At 33.8% G+C, this 25,406-nt stretch overlaps 1 long non-coding RNA gene across 1 annotated transcript; it reads left to right on the top strand.

The window, feature by feature from the left end:
- The first annotated feature begins 6,113 nt into the window (after window positions 1-6,113).
- On the top strand, window positions 6,114-24,914 carry LOC123586865. Its single transcript, XR_006706995.1, has 3 exons — window positions 6,114-6,243; window positions 21,331-21,336; window positions 24,885-24,914. It is a non-coding gene; the product is annotated as an uncharacterized LOC123586865 (long non-coding RNA).
- Window positions 24,915-25,406: the final 492 nt, after the last annotated feature.

Below are 25,406 nucleotides of genomic sequence, written 5' to 3'. Positions count from 1 at the left end.
GAAATTGGAGTCAGGTGATGAGAAAATTATGGATTTATTAGACAATTATTTGACTTCTTTACAAAAGGCAAAGCAAATTGATTTTTATTGGATGCAATTTAAGCTAATTCTATTTTTGAATGCAGGCAAATACAAATAGTTTATAAAATCTAAAAGTATCATAATATGTGAAATGTTTAGTATGGGAATTAGTATATTTGTTTTTTCCATCTGTGGCTTTGAATATAGTAAATTAAATTAAGACTTTCACAAAACTGAATTTAAAACTCAGTCTCATCAGGAAATGCCATTATTATGCATAATTTATAAAACATTTTAAATTTTGTTTATACATGTCGGATTGGCAAACTCAGCAAACTCACCAGCCATGTTTACAACATGAAGGAAAGAATTGAGACAAGTCTCTCAATTACACATGCAATCCAATTGACCCCACCATGATCTTCTTTCTAGAAGCTACTATTGAGACATAGTATTGTAGTAATATTTCTAGACATGTGTACAGTACATAAACTAAGTAACAGGTCGTCTGTATATTACCCAAATTCCAATTTTACTTTTCATGAGATTTTTTTCTTATTCTGAGGAATGAGGGATGACTCAATTTTATGTTTCCAAAATATATGTAAAATTCAAAGATAAAGCCTAAGGTATTCTTCAAGCATAATTATTTTGTCAGAAGTTAGATGCAGAAACTCATTAGTGTCCAGCAATCAAATAAGAGAAGTCAGAAAGCATTCACTCCATTTATGTATTAAATACTTGGGGATTTGTTTATCACATATAACGAACACAGATTTAGGTATTGTGGTCATCCATATGCATAAGACCCAGCCCAGACTTTATAATTTTCTGGGGAAGCAAAGAAATAAAGCAACAGCTACAATGTAGTGAGAGTTTGGTAATGACTCTAGAACACAGAGGAGGGGCATTATAACCAGAGAGAAGCATTCGAAAAAAGCTTCCCAGAGGAGGGCACCTATGAGCTGAGATATGAAGAATGTACCAAAGGACTTTCTTACTAAAAGGCTCTATGCTTTTTGAGTAAGAGTTTTTCTGATAATTCATAGATGACTATAGATTATTTCTGTATAAAAATAATATAGATAATGCATGTAGCCAATGAAGGAGGTACTTTAAAGCAAATATATGATGCAAAAGTTAACATACAACCTCTACTTCCTTTACTTAAACCTATTTAGCAAAAGCTTTCAACTGAATTGCATATTTGATCCCCAAATCTCTGCTTTTCTTGGTTCTGTATGTCTAAAAGCTCATAGAGTATTGGATCAAAAGGATCACGTGTTAAGCTCCTGAACATAAAGATTTTGTTCTGATTTTAATAGTGGTGTATGTTCATTATGCAAAATTTGGAGCATGCTGATTAAATGGAAACAGCCAAGAGAAAAAAATGCAAATTAGACTTTTCCCATCTGTAGTAATAATGACTAATACATTGATTTGGTAGACATGTAAGTTATATAATCAGAAAAAAAAGGGGAAAAAAACGTTCACATTCCTCTATTCCCAATATTCAGCAGTCTAATTTTATGTCACCAACTAGTAGAGGAAAAGATCCAAATGTACCTGGATGCCTTAAGGCTATATCAGTCTGTTGTAGATAACATTCCCTTTATCCTAATATCCAAATTCTACTGCCAGATTCGGCCTTCCATGGTGAAGCAAGGTGTCAAGGCATCCACAGAGTGTCTCCAAGCTATCTTGGCCTCAGCTGCTCCACATGTCACACACATTCTTCTCCAGCTTCTTTATGTGAGCACTCATTGCACACTTTATGCCTCAATATCTGTGGCAGGTGTTTCCATAGATGCTGCCTTTCTGCCGTGACAACTTTTGCTTTCCTTCTAGGTAACACACTTGAGGATGGGTTGCCAGTGTGTTCTATAAAGAAATGAGGTTACTATACCTTTCCTTCTTCATTGTTGAATCTTGTCTTGACCTTGATTGAGCAGAGTAGGTATAAAGTTCTTTAATTAATAAGAATCCTTTGCTTCCAGATGTGTATATTCTCTCCTTTGGCATAAAAAGAGGAACCACATTTTTCTGTCTTTGGTTGTATCTGAGCTCAGAGTTTTCACGTATGAATTTTCTTTACCCTCTATCAGCCCCAAATGATACCCAGCAAAACCCTTTTGCAAATGCAACTAAAAAGTATGTGCATTCACAGGTGAAGAAGAGGGAAGAATATTTCTCTCCCAACACCATCCCGGTTAGGCTCAGCTTCAATAACTCACTAAACGTGTAAAAAAGGAACAGTTTTAAAACAATGCAAATATGGGATGATTGGTGAACATGTATTGAAAGCGACTGAAAACTAAACAGAAAACTTCTTGATGTTTTAAATTTTGAAACTGTCAGAAGCACTTTTATTAAACATCAAAAAGAGAAGACAATAAAGTAGGCTGCTCTTCAAAACCAGAAATTACGCTGAGATTTTTATAGCTTAGGTGAAAAAGCAAAAACATAGCTCTAGGACTGAGAACTCAGGGAGTTCACTGTGAGTTCAGGTACAAGCAAGGAGGTTAACAGTAAAGACCACTGCTGAGTTATTACTAGTTACTCCATACTCATGTTTCATGAATTCCAACAATTACCTAAAGTGTGCTTCACCAATTCACCTACATCTGAAGGCTTATAATACAGCTGAATAAAAACAAACTCAGAAGTAAAAATAATTTCACAGGAAAAAAAGTGGTCTTATTATTCTACATTAAATGACAAAAAAAAGCAAAACAATTATGATGGAGTTCGAAGCATAATAAACATTTTAATTTTGCTTCAGGCCAAATTAATTAATCCAAGTTTCTTCCAAGGTAAACAACTAGTTCACACATTCAGTTTGGTTAAGGGTAAAGAATAGGATATTTTGCAATATGGCATTTAAGTGACTAAAGTAAATTATTATACAATTTTCATTTCTTTGGCTTTGTGCTATGTTTACTACAGGACACTGAATCCATAACTATGATGCTGATTCTCCATGCTCAGGAGAATAAGAAAATGAGAATAGCTCCTCTCAGCAAATAAGGAGTTGAAAGGAGAGTGGCTTCTCTCACTATTACATCTAATTAACTACTAGCAAATGTTCTGTCTATCATAGTTCTGGTCTCTGCTGGGTTTGAGGTCTCAGTACTCAAAGAATGAATATTTCCAGCAAGGGACCCTAAAGTGTTACCAGAAGATTAGAAGTTGAGGTCCCCCCCTCCATATATGCTTATTGGGCCATTGGAAGAACAGCAAAGGCAGGCGACAGGGAAAGGAGCTAGAATGTTGGTAGGTATATGACCCGGACTTCATGAAGAAATAGAATACACGCCACAAAATAGAGCAAGAAATAAGTAAGGAACCAGTGAAATTAAAATACGACAAATGTAGGATCTCCAAAAACTGTATTTCTCAGGAAAAATTGGATCAACCCACCGTGTAAAAAAATACCAAAAAAAGTCCAAAATCACCTGAGATGTCAGCAAGGGTCAAGGGAATATGGAAAGTGGTAGGGAAAACAGAAATACATATAAAATCTCAAAATCAATTGCAAAAATAAAGAATGTAGTATTAATTCATTTTCTTCTATGTTATGCTACACATATATTTATATATTAACTAATTTTGCAATTTATTCCATAGATTACTAAATACCACATAGGATATTGAGGCAAAACTAAGAGAATTTTAGGAAGAAGTGAAGTCATACAGAGATTATAGGCTTTTTAGCTCAATAAGGGATTTCATGAAACTAGTCCTCCTTTTGGGACAGAATAAGAATGTTTTTAACTACAGAAGAGATTCTTATATGATGCTAGGCAGAGGCACTACTATTGCTATTGTTATTGTTTTTTGTGTCTTCGAATTTGAGTATGTTGATGTTAAGCAGTGGAAATGGTGGACCATTGCATACGTTCTTTTAGTTCCTGGCTGCCTATAATCTTGAAACATCCTGTTCAAAAGTGAGAAAGGTCCAGATCTTATTACTGTGTCTCCCTTTGTTTGAACTCAGAAATGTATTTTCTCCACCTTTCTTGCAGGCACTTGATGTGAACTACATCAATCCCAATTGTTTATACCAACTTCAAAAGAGTTACAAAAATTCCAAGTATGCTTCTTATTGAATATCCTCTGGCAAATGTAATGTCCAATCCAGCTGACCCAGAAGTAGTCATGTCAGAGGTGTTAGAAAGAGTGATCAGTAGAGAGACTTGGCAGTGTTAACTGTGGTACCTATGCCCAGTGATGGTTGTAGAAGTGTCTTTGCTGAAGAGGTTGTGTGCTCTGAACTGGACACTTCTCCTGGCTGAGTAACTTGCAACTCTGACCATTGGGCTTTGGAAAATTGTAAGAGTTATCAAATATATATATATATATGAAATATATATATGTATGTTTATATGTAAACAAGAGAGACCCCCTATAACTAGTTTTAGCAAGATATATATACGTGTATATATGTACATATATACGTGTATATGTATATATACGTGTATATATATACACATATATATGTACATATATACTTGTATATGTACATATACACGTATATATGTACATATATATGTATATATATACATATATATGTATATACGTATATATGTATATATATGTATACATATATATACATATATATATTGTAATATATATATTGCTAAAGCTAGTTATAGGGTGTCTCTCTTGTTTATAATTATGAACTCTCTGCAAATGCCCCCAAAGTAAAAAAGTGATTGAGTAGAGTGATATATCTCATCCCTTCGATGAGGAAGGGATAAAAACTAACAAAACAAAACAAAACAACCCACACAAAATAGTTCATTATCTCTACTTCCTCTAAAGCAGCAAACACAGAATGTGCATTAATATTTCAAAAAAGTAACCTTCCCCATGAATGTAAATTCTCATGTGATCAGAAAGGAGGTCTCATTTAAACCAAAATCAAATCCCTCCACTTAATTATTGAATAAAATGTGTAATTGACAACATTTTCAGAAAAATGAGAATCTGGAAATACATGAAAGAAAAGGAGTGTCTAAACACAGTCTTTTTAAGACAAGAAGTGATTTTAGATTTGAATGGCTGCTGTTGCAAGACAAAAGCAGCTAGGAAAACAACTTAAGGGCAAAAAATCCCTTCCTGTTAAAAAAAAAAACTGTGGCAATTCAACATAATTAGGTCTAAAGCAGAACAAAATTTGAATCTGTCAAAAGTACTGAAAAGGGAGCAAGAAAAAAAATTGGAGCAGACTTCAGTGGTTTCTGGACAGGGACTCAGTGTCAGTTTGTGAGTTTCCTCTGTGGGAAATCCTGTAGCAAAGATGACCCTGTAGAGAAGTGTCCAGGTAAGGATGCCAATACTTTCTCGCTTTCCAGGGGACACAGTATGGACATTCTCCCAGTTGCTGGGCAGAAATGCTTCCCAGAAATTAAAATGTAAGTACTAAGCAAATTTGGACATATAGAAATTTCCTGCAGGATTCAGAGCTGAGAGATTCACAGAAATTTAGATTTAGAAATTTAAATCTGAGATTTAGAAATAACAGAGGAGAATCAACAAATGAGACTGTGGGCTATATTGCCTTGCATTTTGGATTTGGGTCAGATTGTAGAGTTGTGCTAGATACGTAAGGTTTCTCTGAGAAGATTCTTCCCCAGGTCCCTGAACAACTAGAGACATCTTTCTAACAGGAATCAAATATCTTCATAATTTGGATATTGTTGGTAATTCTACTATAAACATCAGGGTTCATGTATCCCTTCAAATTAGTAATTTTGTATCCTTTGGGTAAATACCTAGTATTGTAATTACTGGATCGTTGAGTAGTTCTACTTTTAATTTTTCGAGGAACCTCCGTACTATTTTTCAGAGTGGCATCACCAGTGTGCATTCCCATCAACAGTGTGGGAATGCGTATTCTCCACATACTCGCCAACACCTGTTGTTTTCTATGTTAATTTTTGCCATTCCGACCAGAGTGAGGTAACTTCTTTTTGTAGTGTTGATTTGTATTTCCCTGATGATGAGTGATGCTGAGCATCTTTTTATGTGTGTATTGGCCATCTGTATGTATTCATTGAAAAAAAAATGTCCATTCATGCCTTCTGCCCATTTTTAACTGGATAATTTGTTTTTGGGCTTTGAGTTTTATAAATTCTTCATATATTTTGGATACTAACCTTTTATCACGTATGTCACTTGCAAATACCCTCTCGCATTCTGTAGGTTGCCACTTAGTTTGTTGATTGCCAAATTATGGAAACAATCAAAATGTCCATTTACTGACAAATAGATAAAGATGTGGTATTTATATACAAGGGAATATTATTTAGTCATAAAAAAGAATGAAAGCTTGCCATTCGCAATGACATGAATGGAGCTAGAGAGTATTATGCTAAGCGGAATAAGATAGAGAAAAAAATACCATATGATTTCACTCATATGTGGAATGTAAGAAACAAAACAAACGAACATGGGTGTGGGGTGGGGCGAGAGAGGAAAACCAAGAAACAGACCCTTAATTATATAGAACTGATGGCTACTGGAGGTGAAGTGGGTGGAGGGATGGATTAAATAGGTGATGGGGATTAAGGAGGGCACTTTTAATAAGAACCAAACATTGTAAGTGTTGAATGACTAAATTCTACACCTGAAGCTAATATTACACTGTATGTTAACTGGAATTTAAATAAGAACTTAATTTAAGAAAAAAATCAACTATCTCATGTCATTCCCTTTCCTAAAGGATCATTAGGTTTTTAATATACAAACCTAGAAATCTACAAATCTAGACCTACAACCTTTTTCTCTTTCTTTTTTCTTTCTCTTCCTTCCTTCCTTCCTTCCTTCCTTCGTTTCTTTCTTTCTTTCTTTCTTTCTTTCTTTCTTTCTTTCTTATTCCTTCCTTCCATCCTCCCTCCCTCTGTCCCTTCCTTCCGTTAAATCACACCACTGTAAAAAAAAAATAATAAAAATAAAAATTGCACCACTCTAGCTCCAACAGAAGGAGATTTAATAAAGGATGTGGCTTTTTTATTTTTTTTAAAGAATAAGTTACCTCTCTCCACCTAGTTAAAAAAAAAAAAAGATACCATAATTTTTTTAAAGAAAAGTATATTCTTCATGATTTTGTGTGATATTACAGAGAGATTTTAATTTTCTTTTAAAGCACTTAAGTATTTGATCCTTAAAATCTCTCTAAAGCAAAAAAATCATATATTAGCATAGAGAAACATTTAAAGCAGTTTCATTTCAGATTTATATTCATATATGCAAGTACGTCTTAAAGTAAATCTTTCAGCAGGATTTTGAACTATTCTAGCAGAGTGGAGAAAAATCACTTTCTGAGTTAGTGAAGTTTCTTATTACTCAGAAACTAGCAAAATATTTTGGTATCATTAATTAGTAAAAAGCCTGTACCCTTTGTCAAAATGTCACTTCAATGAAATTTAGAATCATCTGCTTTCAAGATAGAACAAGTAATCTTGGTTTGGGCTGTGAATAATTTCAAAATAATCTCAAGACTTGGTTATAAAATGTACATTTGGTGGAGGCTGAAATTGAAAAGCACTCATTTTCAAAGTTTCTTTCAATTACTCATGTCTTTATAATAACACATTTAATAAACTCGGGGTGTGTTTGAGGCTCTATCCTATATACCATAGAAGACAAAATATTATTAGCTCAATCTTAGAGCATTGAACACAAATAAAATATGTGCAAAAATAATACCGCATGTTTACAGTACAGAGTAGAATTGTTGAACATGTCATGCTTACAGACGATTACAAAAATTGATAAAGTATTCATCTGATTTTGCTCAAATTCAACAATAAGTTATATTTTCTATATATTTATACTAAAAATGTTATAGATCGAAGGTCATTTTAGAGTATCCCAATCATATTCTCCTCTTTTTCTTTTTCCATAAATGACTTTTTCCATATTTTAGCCTTATGATTAACCATGTGAACCTAGTCATGTGTTTTTACTTAAACATTAACCATACCTTATATAATGTCTTGAATGTTTTATCCCATATAGTTAATATTTATTTATTATGTTTATATATTTCTGATCTTATTAATTCTGTTTAAATACTGTATAGAGGAGCACAGTGAATATAACACTATGTTTTTACTTCCCTGACAATGACTGATTCTGATATTTTGCTAGTAGAGGCAAGAGAGCATTGAACATCTTTAGCACATCACATTATATGTGTGTGAGTGCAGCGATGCTCAAAGTAAAAATTGGGAGGATTCATGGAGAACATCTTCAAATTTTTCTTAAATCAATTCTTGGTTTGGGCTGTGAATAATTTCAAAATAATCTCAAGACTTGGTTATAAAATGTACATTTGGTGGAGGTTGAAATTGAAAAGCACTCATTTTCAAAGTTTCTTTCCGAATGTATGATTAGTTTGTTAATGAATACCGAATGTAGATTAGTTTGTTTTTGTGGTGAATTATATCTTTTGTCATTAACCATTTATTCCTAATTTGCCTTAAGTTCTACCCATTTAATATTAATATGCCTACATGAGCTTTCATCTGAATAGAGTTTTTTGTTATTTTTGAAACCCATTTGAAAATATTTTTCTTTACCTGATGATTTTAGTTTCTTTATATAAATTTTGGTTACTGATATATTTAGTATCAGTTATACTTTATTATTTTGTGTCATCATTTTACTCTTATTTAATTTGCTTTTTAAATTCCTTCCTTAACCTTCTATTAGATTGTTTTCATGCTATTTCTTAGATTTATCCTTATTTTTATAAACTCAGTTTATATTCTTTTAATGGTTTCTTTAAATTTTGCTATGAATACTTAGTATTTCTATCCTTTTCCAGAATCCTGTAACTCCAATCCTCAGCTTCTAAAATTCTAGTCAAAATTATGTATTATTATCATTATCCTTACCAAATTTCCATGTTATAATTGTTGTGTAGATTAGTTCCACCTTGTTTGAAAGTTCTCTTAAATTAGTCATTTTAGGGGCACCTGGGTGGCTCAGTAAGTTAAGCGTCTGACTTGATTTTGGCTCAGGTCATGATCTCACAGTTGGTGGGTTTGAGCCCCACATTGGGCTGCAAGCTGACAGAGTAGAGCCTACTTGGAATTCTCTGTCTCCCTCTCTTTTTTTCTGCCCCTCCCTTACTCACACCCTCTCCCTCAAAAATAAATAAACTTTAAAAAATGCTTTAATTAGACATTTTTTTTGTTATTCTTATACTACACCTATAGTTTTGGAAAATCTGTTTATCATTGTTTCTGTAACTTTCTCTAAATTGCTAAATTCATTGTCCTTTCCAAAGGACATTCTTAATCATTTTCTTCAATGGTAAACTGCGAGCTATAAATTCTGTCACAAATTCTCTGAAAATTTATTACTTATTCAGGTTAGTTTAGCTAAGGACACTTCTGCTAATTTTTGAATATATCCTTCTATTATCTTCAAGTGTTATTCTTTGATAAAAAGCCTATCTTAAGTCTAATTATCATTCCTTTAATATAATTTATTTTCATCTATAAGTCTTCAATATTTCTATTTGTCTTTTCTATGTGTAGTTGGAGTATTATATATGAGTATATTATATATCATATATATTTAACATGCTTCTTTAATCTAAAAATGTATCTTCTGTTTTAGATGTTCCTCAACCATTATCTCTTGATTATCACCTTTTCTGTTATTTTTACCCTTTCATTGTAGAATTCCTATTTCACTATGAGATATTTTCATTCCATATTCAAAGTCTCTTAGTCTACTTTTTTTTTTTTTAATTTTTTTTTCAACGTTTATTTATTTTTTTGGGACAGAGAGAGACAGAGCATGAACGGGGGAGGGTCAGAGAGAGAGGGAGACACAGAATCGGAAACAGGCTCCAGGCTCTGAGCCATCAGCCCAGAGCCCGACGCGGGGCTCGAACTCACGGACCGCGAGATCATGACCTGGCTGAAGTCGGACGCTTAACCGACTGCGCCACCCAGGCGCCCCTCCTAGTCTACTTTTTAAAATTCTACATATATTATCTGTCTATGATGCATTTTGATTATCTGTCTTCCCATTTGCCAATTCTGTTTTTAGCTGCATTTAATCAGCTGTTTAGTCAAACTTTTTATTTCATTAACATTTTGATTATTTTTTTACTTTAATTCCATCCAATGTTTTTTGATGATGACCTTTTATTATTGTTTTATTATTGTTCCATTCCTATTTCTTGTTTTAAGAATTATTATTAAATTTTATTTCAAAATATTTCATTATTTCTAGTTCTTGGCTGACTAGTTTATTGTCTTATATGTTTTGATCACATCTCACAATCATGTCATCTGTCGCATGTGAATCTCTGCTTGTCAAGGGCTAGATATAGTTTATTCTTGGGTATACAGGCTACATCATTTCATTTCCTTAAACCCAATAGCATTGACTATGTTAGAAATAATAGAATTTCTCCTGTGGGAAATGTGGGTTTCCTTAATAAATAGACTAGAACTCAGGTGACCATTAATAAAGAATGTTCATTTAGGGAATTTTAGTTTTCCAGACATTCTGTCTTCTTTTGATAACAACCCCAATTTTCATATGAGGACATGTTATAACTCACTATCAGGTCTGGTGTAGATATGAACACATAACCCAGCCTAAGTCAATGAATCATTACTTTCTCTCATTTACACTGATTGGGCCAAGGCCAGTTTGTGATTTAAGCATTGTGATCATAATGAATATCAGGAATATCTTTGGGAAATTTACTTCTTTTAGGATTCATATTTCAAAGGATGAGGCTGTGAGTGGTATAAAAAGAATCAGTTGAAAAAATATAAGAAGCTAGGAAGTACATGGAGAAGTCATTTCAAGAAATATAAATTAAACCCTGCATCAAACCATATGTAATACCAAACTTGCCCCTGTCCAGCTATATGAACCAATAAAGTCTCCCCAATACACCAGCTTATTTGAGCTGAGATTTTATTAATTACAAAGAAAAATGGAGGAGGAAGGTTCCTAACTATTAATGTCTATTCTTAAAATATAAAGTCTTTTTTATTACCTAGTTTAAAGAACAGGGACTCTTAGATTCAGGTGATATTTCCTGCATTGTGATTTTGAGAAGATTTCTTATTCTTCAGCATTAATGTCTTTATTTTAAATTTAAATAAAATGGTGGCCACTTACGGACTTATTTTTAGTATAGAATATGATGGTATATATTCAATGCCTATTATACGTTAAGAATACCTTTAAAGTTGTATTATTTTAGAGTTAATAATTATAAAAATAGAAGATAATCAGATTGCAGCTAGGCTATATCTCCCATTTTGCAGGAAAAAAAAAACTTACCTGGGTCAAATAAATTACACAATATGATTTTCCCATGGGGACTTTTGTGACTAGTAGTACAGGTTGCATTTGAATCCAGGTCTTCAAGTGAAAATTTAGTAGCACCTCATTATTTGACACGATTTTTTATTTACTTATTTAATACAGTTTTCTGTTTTTAATTATCTATGTGAATGTTTTTTCACAAAATCAGATTGCCTTGGAAATGTTTAAATAAGGACCACCCGAATTTCTCAAGGTGATCTTTATTATCACTGAGGTATGCTTTCTTAATATGAAAAATCCTCCTGCCTTTCCTTATTCAAACATTCTCTGAATATTGTGAAAGAGAAGGAGGGGAAAATATAGGGAATTGAAATGCAAAGATATAAAAAATATTTTTATAGATTATCACTTATATGCAATTAATGTTAGGACAAACAATTCAAATGAAAGTAATTTTAAAAAACAGGTAGATGTTATTTTTATAATTGAGAAGACAATTCTGCAATGTGAGTTATTTGTCATCTTTCACAAAGCACAGGGGAAAAGATGAGAGTTCTCTCTTAATTGAGACAGAGGAGGAGAGTGACAATGTTATATCCTGCAGGCCTTTGTTTATGCACGCTTCCTTTGGTGATTTATATTTTTCATAGCAAAAGTCAGGAGTCACTGCTAATATATGAATATATTACAGGTGTCAGAGGAAGTGAAATACATTCTTGCTGAAGAATAAAATAGAAAGTCATTACAAATGAAGAGTAAATACTATTCAGAGAAAGCTGTTCATGTCTCACTCATAAAATCATCTCAAAAGGAATGTGTTGACTTGTAAACTTCCTTAATATCTACAAGCTATTGTGCAGTTATAATTTAGCAGCTTCTGAGCCCATAACTATTCATTTTCATCTCCAGATTTAAACACAAAGAAACTAGAGAGGTAAATGGATAGATTTAGATTATATGTATCTGTCCAATATCATACATGTGCACAAATATACACATGTATCTAAAAAAAATAGGTTTAAAATTACTTTTTTAAATGGCAAGCAATTAAAAATGTATACAAGATGATTATGTAATGTGTGGTCCCAACTAAGGGGGCTAGAGATCAGGCAGGAGACTGTTCTTAAAAACTCAAGAGATAATAAAGAGAACAAATTGTGAGGTAAAGAAAAGGGGCATATTCAAAATGGAGTTAAGAAATGCACTTACCAGGGCACCTGGGTGGCTTAGTCAGTTAGGCATCCTACTCATGATTTTGGCTTAGGTAATGATCTCACTGTTCATGAGTTCAAGCCCTGCATTGAGGTCTGTGCTGATAGCATGGAACCTGCTTAGGATCCTTTCTCTCCCTCTCTCCCTTCTCTTCCTCTATTCATTCTCTCTCTCTCTCTCCCTCCCTCTCTCTCTCTCTCTCTCTCTCTCTCCCTCTCTTTCTCTCTCTCTCACACACTATCTCACACACACACATGCACAAAATAAATAAATAAATAAGTAAACTTAAAAAAAGAAATGCACTTACCAAGGTCATGTTAACAGAAAGATACAGGTCAAAGGAATGAATTCACACTAAAATTTGCTAATATAAAAAATAGTATGAATTATAATTCAATCAATTAAGAAACCCAGCGAAGAGGTCCAATAGCCTGTGGGGATTATGGTGGTGCAGATGCAGATGGTAAAAATCATTAGCATTTATGCAGTATTTAGGAAAATATAAATGAAATCAACTTAAAATCTATCTTGCTAAAATAAAAGAGAATGAATTTCTTGGGAAGCTATAGGCCAATATTCTGTACTTTTTATTTTTATGTGTCTGGTTCCTACCCTGATGCCTCCCACAAATTTAGGATCCATATAGCTACATTATTTATAGAACAAATGATTATCAAATTTGGAAAGGAGGCAGAAACAAATGAGTTAATTTAATACTGAGAGAGAATAGTATGTCCATATGGAAAAACTGTCATTTCTTGGTAATCAACTGGTTTTGAAAGTTTTAATAAAATAGAGTAAAACTTTTAAAACTTACCAGTAAAGTGGAATAAAATCAGGAATAAATACAAGCCATTTGGGGAGAAAATATTTGCAAAAGATACATATGGTAAGGTCTGCTATCTGAAGTATACAAATAAATCTTAAAATATAACCATAAGAAAACAAATAACCTTATTAAGAAGGGGAAAAGACCTTCACAGAAACTTTATCAAAGAAGATATAAAGATGGCAAGTAAGCATATGACAAGATGTTCAACTCATTTGTTATTAGAAAATTGTAAATTTAAATAGCAATGAGATACTACTACATACCTACTAGAATTACCAACCAGAACACTAACAACACCAAATGCTGGTGAAGATATCAGACAACAGAAACTTTCATTCATTGCTGGTGGAAGTGGAAAATGGTACAGATACTTTGAAATACAGTTTGGCAGTTCATTATAAATCAAAATCTATTCTTACCCTATGATCCAACAATCATGCTTCTTGGGATTGACCCAAAGAAGTTGGTAAAACATGTCCACACTGTTGCGACCGGCGCAACAAACACCGAGATCAGGGTCCTGAGGGTAGGGGAATGTAAGAAAAAAAAGAGAGAAGAGAAGACAGTTTGGGAACAGGAGGGTCCCCTGGGCTGATAGCCTAAGTGATGGCTTTATTGTTGCTGTACACAATCTTTTATATCAAGACTCTATGGGTCAGGCCATTCTAAGAATAAACAGGTTTCACATGATCGCTGCCAACCAAAACATTCAGTTCTGTGTACCTTGTGAATTTTCTAAACGGGTCACAGCAAGACCTTGTTGATAAGATTGCTAGCAAAACACAGTTCCCATGTCTGTTTCTATTTGACCCGGAGTAGAAAAAGGGGAGGTAACATTACTGCCAACACCCACAGACCACAGGCTTCAGGAATTAACTTTCTCAGCCTTGACAAGGCTTTCGTATGCCCTTGAAAGTGGGGGAATGGGAGGGGGAACCACCGGGTTGGCTGAGTCAACAGGGAACCGTTGCTCGACCCGGTCTCAGCCTGGCACCGGGGCCCAGCCTCCCACACCACATAAAAACCTGCACATGGTTAGTTATAGCAACTTTCTTCATTATTGCCAAAACTTAGGAAACTAAGATATTATTCAGTAGGTGAATAGATAAAGAAATTGTGGTACATCCAGGCAAAAGGATATTATTCAGTACTAAAAAAGCTATCAAGCCATGAAAAGACATAGAAGAAACTTAAATGTGTATTACTAAGAAAAAAAAGCCAATCTGAAAAAGTTATATACTGTATGATGCCAACTATATAATATTCTGGAAAAGTCAAGCCAAGACAGTAGAAAGCTTAGTGGTTGCCAGATATTGGGAGGGAAGAAGGGATGAATGCGTGGGCAGATCACAGGAGATTCTGAGGGTAGTAACACTACTTTCTATGATACTATAGTGATAGATACATACCATTATACATTTGTCCAAACACATAGAATGTACAAAAGCAAGAGTGAACCCTAATGTAAACCACAGACTTTTGGTGATAATGTTGTGTCAATGTAGGCTTATCAACTTATAACAAATACACCACTGTAGTGGCAGGTATAGAAAGAATGAGAGGTTGTGCATATGTGGGACAGGGGGTATGTGAAAACTCTGTACTTTCTCTTCAGTTTTTCTGTGCACCTAAAACTTCTCTAAAACAAGTAAGTGTATTAATTAAAAACATAAGCCATGTATTTTAGCAATTAGAACCTCCTCACGGAACTTTGTGATACAGGAAATGTGTGGAGAAAAGAATACAATGAAATAAAAATTCAACAAAAAATATTAATATTTTTCCCTCTGAATGTCTCGTGCCTTTTCAACTCAATATTTTATTAACATTCTCATTTTTCCTTTGAACAATCCCTCAGGTGTGTTGTGGCTATGTTTTTTTTTTAATGTTTATTTATTTTTGAGAGACAGAGGGCGAGCCAGGTAGGGGCAGAGAGAGAGGGAGACACAGAATCTGAAGCAGGCTCCGGGCTCTGAGCTGTCAGCACAGAGCCTGACGCGGGGCTCAAACCCACGAACTCTGAGATCAGGACCTGAGTTTAACCGACTGAGCCACCCAGACACGCCATATGATATTTTTTCTTAGAGTTTTGTTTTGAACAATAAATGCTGGCAAGGATATGAAGTAATTGAAGCATTCATATATTGCTAGTGGGAATGTAAAACGATACACTCAAGAAGACTGCGGCAGTTTCTTATAAAAACTGAGGGTATAATGACCATAGGACACAGCAAATTCATAAGCATTTAACCCAGAGAAATAAGAACATGTTCACACAAAAATTTGTATACAAATATTCATAGGAACTTTGGTCATTATAGTGTCAAGCCAAAAACAACCCAAATATCTTTCAGTTTGTAAATGTTCCCATGAAGTGTGGTTTACTCATGCCTTGGAGTACTACTCAGCAATAAAAAAGAAATCTTGATACAAGCAACAACTTGGATAGATCTCAAGGAAATCATGCCGGGTGGAAAAAGGCCAATCTCAAAGGTTGCACATTATATTATATCATTTATATAGCATTTTTAAACAACAAATTTACAGAGATAAAGAGCAGATTAGTACTTGTCAGCTGCATTGGGGTGTGGTGGAGGGAGAAGGATATATTTATAAAACAGTAGCACAGTGGGTCCTTATGATACAACCATTCTGTGTCTTGATCGGGGTAGTGGTCACAGAAATCTACACATGCAATAATTGCACAGATCTAAACACAGACACAAGTACATGAAAAATTGGTGAAATCTGAACAAGATCAATAGAATATATCAATGTAAATTAACTGGTTGTGATACTGCACTATGGATATACAAGACGTTACTATTTGGGGAAAGTGAGTGAAGGAAATGTGAGACCTATCTGTATTAATGTTGCAATTGTATATGAATCAACAAGTATCTCAAAAAATATATTTTTCTTTCCATACCCCTTAACAAATGTATATATTTTTCATAATAGAATCATAGATTGTGGTTTTACAATATTTCAGTTGTTACATTTATTTTCCACTTTGTACACACTCCTGCTGGTTTTCTGTGTTTCCAGAAGCTTTGAGATCAGAAAATGTTTTCTCCATAAACAAACTAATCATTAGTTTCAGATGCAGAAAACATTTCAATTGTCATTGTTCTTCAACTCTTGCTTACCTTCCATTATTTTCCTGTGCCTGAAAAACAATTTTTTGAATTCCCTTTTTTAGGGGTCTGCTGATGGTGAATTAGCTCAGTCTTTGTTCTTAAATGATAGTTTTATGGGTATGAATTTTACATTGGGAGATGTTTTATTAACATTTCTAAACATTATTTCGTCTTAATCTACCTTTCCATGTGTCTGTTGAGAAGGTAGCTGTCAGATTCAGTCTACTTTTTGTTCCTCTAGGATAACCTGGTCTTCACTGTGGTTGCTTTGTATGCTTGCTCTTTGCTTTTTTTCTAAATCTGATTTACTATGATGTGTCTGAATGTGAGCTTTTAAAAACACTTTTATAGTTACTGGTTTTGTTAGAATAAAATTAATATATTGATGCTTTTCATAAGTTTTGGAAAGTTCTGAGCCTTGCATCTTAAAATACTGTTTTCGCTTTGTTATCTCTTGTTATTTTGCTACTTGAACTCAACCTTGCAGACATTGCTTAAGTCAAATTGTGTTAGGTTATAGGAAGGTAACAAATGACCCCAAATCTCAGTGGTTTAAAAAAAATGACTTTTTTTTTCCTGTTACTGTCAGCCACTGTCCAACTATAGCACTTTTCTATATATCTTTGCCACTTTGATACCCAGACTAATGGAGCAGCCCCTATCTCTAGAGGATGCTTTTCTTGCATCTGATTGAAAAGAGGAATTGCAGAATCATGTCCTGTCTTTTAAATCTTCTGCTCAGAAATTAGAAAGGTTAATTCCAGTCACATTCTATTGTGCAAAACCACTCATGTAACCACGTTTACATCAATGAGATCAAATCCTATCAAAAGGGTATCTATTAATTAACTTAAATGACATCTGTGAAAATATTCCATGTTGTCAGCAGATATAGATGACAAATGTGGCCTTTAACTGGGGGGAAAATCTCAGAAGTACAACTGGAGCTTCAGATCTGGAAATGTCCCAGAGTCAGAACTTTGAATACCCAGGTTAAAGCTTTTAAATAAAATTTCCCCTAAAATATTTTTTTAAATGCAGTCTACCACATACCTTCTCATATCCTCTATACCTTACCATCTTATACCAATTTTCATTATTTTGTTTTTCTGTTCTTCTTTAAGAAAATTTTGATTGATGAATTTACTAATTATGACTTTAGAGGTGTCTGGTCTGCTGTTCAGCACATCTTTTGAAATAATAATATGATTACAATACATTCTAGTTCTAGAATTTCATTTCTATTTAATTGTTGTCTCCTATGTGAAATCACTTTTTACTCTTTCTGGTTCTCAGCCAAAATGTTCAAGCTTGAGTTTATCTCTCTGAACATGTTAAACATAGTTTTTACCATCTGTTCTATGATAATTTCACTATCTGAGGTTCTGTGCATCTGTTTCTGTTGTTTGTTGTTTCTGTATGTTTTCAATTCTTATTATCTCCTTATGGAACTGATTATCTTTAATTATGTGATGGACTTGAGATTTAAATGTTATTTATAGAAATAATTTCAGACCAAGGATGATGTTAATCTCTCTCTCAAGATGTTTCATGCTGCCAGGTGCAAGGAGAGCTTATACTCTAAGATCATTTTAACCCAATTCAGTGTGGGAAATTTTGGGAAGGACCACTGAGAAGACTTGAAGCTGGGCAGCAATTCTCATGAGGATTGGTTTTACTTCTTGATTGTCTTACTCTGAGGGTGAATTCTTATAGCCTTCACTCTCGATGTGCCCCAGACCCCAATTTTTTCTCTTTTCTCCTCTGGGCCTATCAAAAGTACTGCTTATACTTCCAGGTCCTTATTCAGAATTGGTGAAGGCCAAGACATACTGAGTTCTCAAGGACGAACTTACAACTATGCATTTTAGTTTTTGTTTAGATTAACCTAGTGAGCCTTATCTTTCTTTTTAGCTTTCAAATGTTTTAAGAGGTTTGTCTTAAATATTTTCTGCATTTTTGCTTGAGAGAATTGATCTGAATCACATATTCTGACAGTCTAGGTTGTCAGCTTTGATCTACGGAATTGACATTTATTTAAGGCACTTTTGTGATAAAATTCAGCTTTTTAATATAAACAAGAAACAAGAGTGTAATGGAATAAATATTGCAAAACTTCTAAATGGAATGAGTAGCAAACACTTTAAAACTTGCGTAAGGGAGTAGAGCTAGACAGTGACACTTTATATGAGACCACAAGCATTTAGCATTTGGTAAGGGAAAGAGAATGTCACAATTCTAGGAGAATCTAAACTTTCCACTATCCTTCCTGCGTGCTCTTTTCTGCTGAACAGAACAGTTGGCCATTCAAATTAAAAATGTTCGTATTTATTACAACAACTTCTTGCTGTATTTGTTCTGATGATCGTGGGAGGAAAAGGATTACTTTTTAGCAACCTGAGTCACACTGTTCCCTGGCTCCGGAGCTGAAGGTTGATATTCAACCAATAGTTGTTTTTGTTGTTGCTGCTTTTTCTTTAGTTGATTGGTTGGTTGGTTGTTTTTGTTTGTTTGTTTGTTTTTAAATCGATATTCATCATGTGATATGAGCCTTACAACATTTATTTAAGTTGATAGTTTTCTTCTAACTATTTGATAAAATATCATGCATTTTATTGAAACATGGCAACAGAGAACTTGAGTCTAAACACGGGCATCTGACAAATCTTGTTCCTTGCTGAGAAACAATTATTTCAATATAGCTTGCCAATATGGCTTTTCTCAGACATTCTATGCTTCATTTTTCCCCTGAAGTAAGCATGCTGTTAAGAAAATTTATTCACACAGGATCCTTTACTCAACCTACAGCTGTAACTATAAACTTTCTCCTAAACCCCTCTCAGATTCCCCTCTAGTGACAGTAAAGAGGCACTGCATCTAAGGATTCAATAAGGTCGTTTTCAATGTTAAGTGTTTAAATTCATTCCCTTTGTGTAGAGCTTCCTAGGAGCTGAATGAATCTAAAGCTTCTATTTCAGCTTGGTACATAGACATCTCTCCATAATACCATCGGAAGTTAATCTTATCCATGTTTGTTCCTTTTTATGTGCCAGTGTTTTTTATTGCAAACTGATTTTGATATGGATTTTTGATTAGGTTTCCTTGAGCTTCCTATCAAATGACACACCACATGTTTTCTAAAAATGGGTTAATAACATTTTCATTGTATTCTCATTCAGCCAAGAAAATTGTATCCAAAAATTTAATTTAGATTTATTTTTCTACTTGATTGGAGAAGGATTTATTAAAATTTGTGCCTGGTTCACATACTATAAATGAAATATATAAATCCAAGTTTGTTCATTCCTCTGAGTAATTCTTCATGCAACTTTAGGTCTCTGATGTATTATTCTGAGGCATTTTGTGTTTTGCTTATGTTGTGCTTTAACAGATGCATCCTTTTCCTCAAAACGTAATGCTTTCCCCACTTTGAATAAGTACAGAAGTATTCCTAAATGTATGCCCAAACCTCCATTTAGAATATCTCACTATTCACTTCTGTGGTGACTACTCCATATAATAACAGAGAGAAAAACAGCCCCTGGTTCTAATGTATTGAAGACGTATTCTATCCTGTCACGTTTATCTGGCATCCTTATTAGAGTATTTACTCCACCACTACAGAGGTGGTAAATAGAACAGTGAATATAGTAGGTGTTCAATGAACAACTTGAAATAGAACTGACCTGCACAGGAGGTGTCTGCAGGTTCCTAATGCTGAAAATCTGCCAAAAATAAATTAAATTAGAGATTTATGTATTTTTGTTGTAAATGGAATATAGGTTCTGGGAGTAAAGAAATAAGATCATATTAACAACCATGCCCTATCACTTAGTGTCTCTGTGTTGTCTAATTAAACACGCACTGCATTAAAATAACGCATAAATACTTCTCAGATAAGGTCAAAAGATAACTATTCTCTGAATGGTATTTTGGATAACCATGCATTCTTAATTTTAATGAAAACTTTTTACAGATATTTTTGTTATGGATAATGTGTTTTTTGTTCTGTTTAAGAAATCTTCACTTATGTCAAAATCATGAAGTTCCCCTGTGTTCTTTTCTAAAATGTTCACCTTCACATTTAGCTCTGTAAAATATCTAAAATTAAGTTTTCTATTCTTTGGGACATCATGTAAAGGTGAACTTTTTTTTTTCCTATGTAGACATCTAATTGACCCAACATCATGTAATGAAAAAATCATCCATTCTCCACCACAGTGCAATGTCACCCTTATAATAACAGGTGAACCAATAAGCATTAGGTAACACACAAATATGGAAGGGTTAATTGTATTTCTGATCAGATTTTATTAATTGAAGGAATTTTGTTTAAGTCTTACAGAATCAACTAGGTTGTAAAAGCAGGGCTGGTAAAGGATGGGTCTAAATAGGTAATATTCAGAGACCTAAACACATATAATTTCTTTCTCTAGAAATTGCTTCCTCTCTTGGTCTTTGTTATAAGAGTGAAATGTGTATCACTATCATTCACTAATGCTGAAATGTACATTTTATCCCATGTGTTATTTCTGATTGGAATTTATAATAGTATTATTTTTCCTTCTAAGAGATAGGTGAAAGTGATGAAGTTTCAAATGAAGAGCGTCATAGATTTGATGACAGAGTGCATGATTCCACCTCTGTGGCCAGTGATTCCTAACTTGTACACCTGATCCAACACCATTCAGAAACCAGACATGTGTCTCTTCAGAATCTGTGCTAGTCATGTACTACCAAGACATTAGTAAAGTTGGCGGCTTATAATATTATAATTGTAGTGTTAGGTAGTCACAGAGATAACATCAGTGTTGGGTGTGAACATGAAGAAGTCATTTGAAAGAATGGAAGAGAAATGTAGGACAGTGGCTGAGATAAGAGATCATAAGGCCCATTAGAGAAGAACAGGTACAGCTTTTCTTTTTCTTCCAAAAGGTTACCTGACTCCAGTTCTCATGAAGCATGCATATATTTCAACTTCTAACTTGTTTCTATTTTATTTTTTAATGTTTATTTATTTTTGAGAGAGAGAGAGAGAGGAAGAGGGAGAGAGGGAGGGGGGGAGAGAGAGAGAGAGAGAGAGAGAGAGAGAGAGAGAGAGAGAATCCTAAGCAGGGCTCAAATCCATGAACTGTGAGGTCATGACCTGATCTGAAATCAAGAGTCCGACACTTAACCAACTGAGCCACCCAGGTCCCCTTTTTTCATTTTTATTTATTTTAATTTATTGTTATTATTTTTTAAATAGGCTCCACACCCAGCGTGGAGCCCAATGTGGAACTCACACCTATGACCCTGAAATCAAGACCTGAGCTGAGATCAAGAGTTGGATACCTAACCAACCAACTAAGTCACCGGGAGCCCCATAATTTTTTTACTGAATAAACTTCATTACATGTTACAGTTTTTGCAACATTTTGTGCCATACATAAAATTGATTATTTAAATTTTTATTAATAAGGCAACTTGCCTAATATAAAAATTAATAAAATAGCAAAGAATAGTTTTCTTAGTTCCACATCTATTATTTCTTTAAAAATCAAGTATAAAGGGCTTCAAAGAAAAAAAAAATTCTCCAAAGAAAATGCAAGATGGTATAATTAAATGAATACACTGGGTAAATGTGTGCCATAGTTGGTTTACCGTTAAGAGTCCATTGATATTTTGGGGGCACCTGGGTGGCTCAGTCAGTTGAACATCTGACTCTTGGTTTCAGCTCAAGTTATGATCTCATGGTTTGTGAGATCAAGCCCCATGTTAGGCTCTGAGCTCACAGTGTGAAGCCTGTTTGGGATTCTCTCTCTCCCGCTCTCTCTGCTCCTCCCCTGCTCATGCTCTTGCTCACTCTGTCTCAAAATAAATAAACAAACATTTACAAAAAAAAAAAAAAAAAAAGAATTCCCTTGATATTTTTAACACAGATATTTCTCATGACCCTCAGGGCTATATATTCAAGCATGTGAGTATTACTGTTATGAATGACAGACTTTCTGCCTGATTGTGCAAAGATTTAGCCTTTCTCCAAGTTTCTCTTTGGTCTCTTACATCTAATCACTAATTCCTATAAAGTCCACGTCAGATATATCTTTCTAATTTGACTATTTTGTTCACCTCCAACTTTCACCTCACCACTTCAAGCTATAATCTCTCAATGGTAACATTTGTTCTTAGTCTAGTCCTCCTTTCTAAACGATGTTCTCCAAACTGTCGTTTGGGCCGTCATTATGATTAGGATAAAATCTAAAACATTTATCATAGTGTTTAAAGCTTTGTGCAATCTTCACTTTGTCTGTTTTTAAAGATTTATGCCTCATTATCTAGAGATAATGTAGTCTCTTGTATTATTCTTTAATATACATGTTGCTTCCCCAGGGATTCTTCCCTGACCTGAAAATTTTAGGTCTGCCATCATCCTGGGCATTCCATAACACATGATGACCACCCCCCACTACTTTGCCCTTTGCTTGTATAACTCTGTATCATTATTGTTCCTCTGTATATATATCATTTACCTGAAAATCTGTCTACGTTATTCAATACTGCATTTTCAGCACTTCTTGCAGTGCCTGGAACAATATAAGTTTTTAATAAAAATGGTTTGATTAAATAATTAAGTGAACATCTTCTCTGCTTTAAAAGAAACTACTCTGACTTGAGTAAACATATTTATGATATAATATTTGGAGAAATAAGTTGGAGATAAATTTGCTTCACTGAATGTTTGTTTGAATGTTAAAATACTTATTCTCACTACTACTTAGAAGTTTGTGTTTATTTTTTAATTTTTCCTTCTTTTATTTTATTAACTGTTAAAAAAATTGTTATATGTTTGTTTATTTTTTGAGAGAGAAAGCAAGACAGAACGTGAACAGGGGAGGAGCAGTGGGAGAGGGAGACACAGAATCTGAAGCAGACTCTAGGCTCCCAGCTGTCAGCACAGAGCCTGATGCTGGGCTTGAACTCACGATCCATGAGATCATGACCTGAGCCAATGTCGGATGGTAAACTGACTGAGCCACCCAGGCGCCCATCTTTTATTTTAACTTAATTAATATACAGTAACACTGACTTTCATTTAAAGCTCAGTTTCACTTATAATTAAAGAAATGTGAATGAAATCAATGAGACATCATTTTCTATATATCAAGCAAAGATTTTTAAAAAAGTTAAATATGTGGTTTATTGCTTGTTGATTATATCTCAAAAAACCTGCAAAAATAAAAAAAAAAATAAAAGGAATAGTGTTTGGGACTGCTGCAAAATGGAAAGTTTCTAGCACAATCAAAGAGTATAATTTTTTTCAGTTTATTGAGATATAATTGAGAAACAAAATTATAACATATATTTAAACTATACAATGTGATGATTTGATATACATACATATTGTGAAGGGGTTCTCATAGCAGAGTTGAAAAACCCATCTATTCATTATCTCACATACTTATCTTTTTTTTTTTCTTGATGAACACTTAAGATCTACTTTCTTACCAAATTTCCATTACACAACACAATATATCAACTATGGTCACCATGTCATACATTAGATCCTTAGACCTCCATCCAGCCCCTCCCCATGTCCCTTTATCCCAACTCCTACAACTACTTTCTGTTCTTTGTTTCTAAGAATCCAACTTTTAAGTTTTCTATCAATTCCATATGAAAGTAATACATGCAGCATTTGTTTTTCTCTGTCTGGCTTACTTCGCTTAACATAATGTCCACTAGGCTCATCCATGTTGTTGCAAATGGTAGGATTTCCCTCTTTTTTAAGGCTGAGTAATATTCCATTATTATACATATTACATATTATATACTATACTTCTTTATCCATTTGTGTGTTGACAGACAATTAGGTTGGTTCCCAACCTCAGCTATCATGAGAAATACTGCAATAAACATGGGTGTGCAGATATCTCTTTGTAACAGTGATTTTGTTTCCATTGGGTACACACTCAAAAGTGAGCCTGCTGGATCATATGTGGTAGTTCCATTCTTAATTTCTTGAAGAAACTCCATATTGGTTTTGTAGTGGTTGTACCAGTTTATATTCCCACCAACAGTTCACAGGGGTTCTCTTCCCCCACTTCTCCAGTATTCATTTTTTATTGTCTTTTTTATAATAACCATCCTAACAGATGTGAGGTGACAATTCATGATGGGTTCAATTTGCATTTCCCTGATGACTAGTAATTCAGGTGCTTTACTCATTTTTTCATTGGGTTATTTATTTATTTATTTATTGCTATTAAGTTGTATGAGTTCCTTATATATTTTAGATATTTATCCTCTATCAGATGTGTACTTTGCGAACATGTTCCCCTATTCAATAGATTGTCTTTTCATTTTGTTGATGGTTTCCTTAGCTATGCAGAAGCTTTTTAATTTGATGTAGTTTCACTTGTTTATTTTAGATTTCCTTGCCCTTGATTTTGGTGTCAAATAAAAAAAAAATTTTGGCCAAGACCAATGTCAAGGAACTTTCTACCTATATCTTGTCCTAGGAATCTTACAAATAACTCAGTTCAAAAATGGGCAAAGGATCCAAATACACTTTTTTTCTTTTCAAATACAACTGGCCAACAACTGGCCAATACTTGGAAAGTATCTTCAGGGAAATACATTAACCAAACACAAACACACATCAAAATTCTAGATATATTTCTTTGCAAATTTGGAATCTTTGTTACTATATCTAAGTTTGGTTTTGTTTTTTCAATATTTTCAGATTTTTTTGTTGTTTGTTTCTGGAACTCTGAAGAACAGAATTATTTAATGGAATGAATTTTTCTTATGAGTTAAGGTAGCTAAAACATTATTCGGTTCTACCTAACAGTATTTAGTTGAATATATATTTTATTAAAAGCATAAACATGTGGGGCACTTGG

Source organism: Leopardus geoffroyi, chromosome C3 (assembly GCF_018350155.1).
Source record: "Leopardus geoffroyi isolate Oge1 chromosome C3, O.geoffroyi_Oge1_pat1.0, whole genome shotgun sequence".
Classification (NCBI taxonomy): domain Eukaryota; kingdom Metazoa; phylum Chordata; class Mammalia; order Carnivora; family Felidae; genus Leopardus; species Leopardus geoffroyi.
This window is presented reverse-complemented; position numbering and strand designations above follow the sequence as displayed.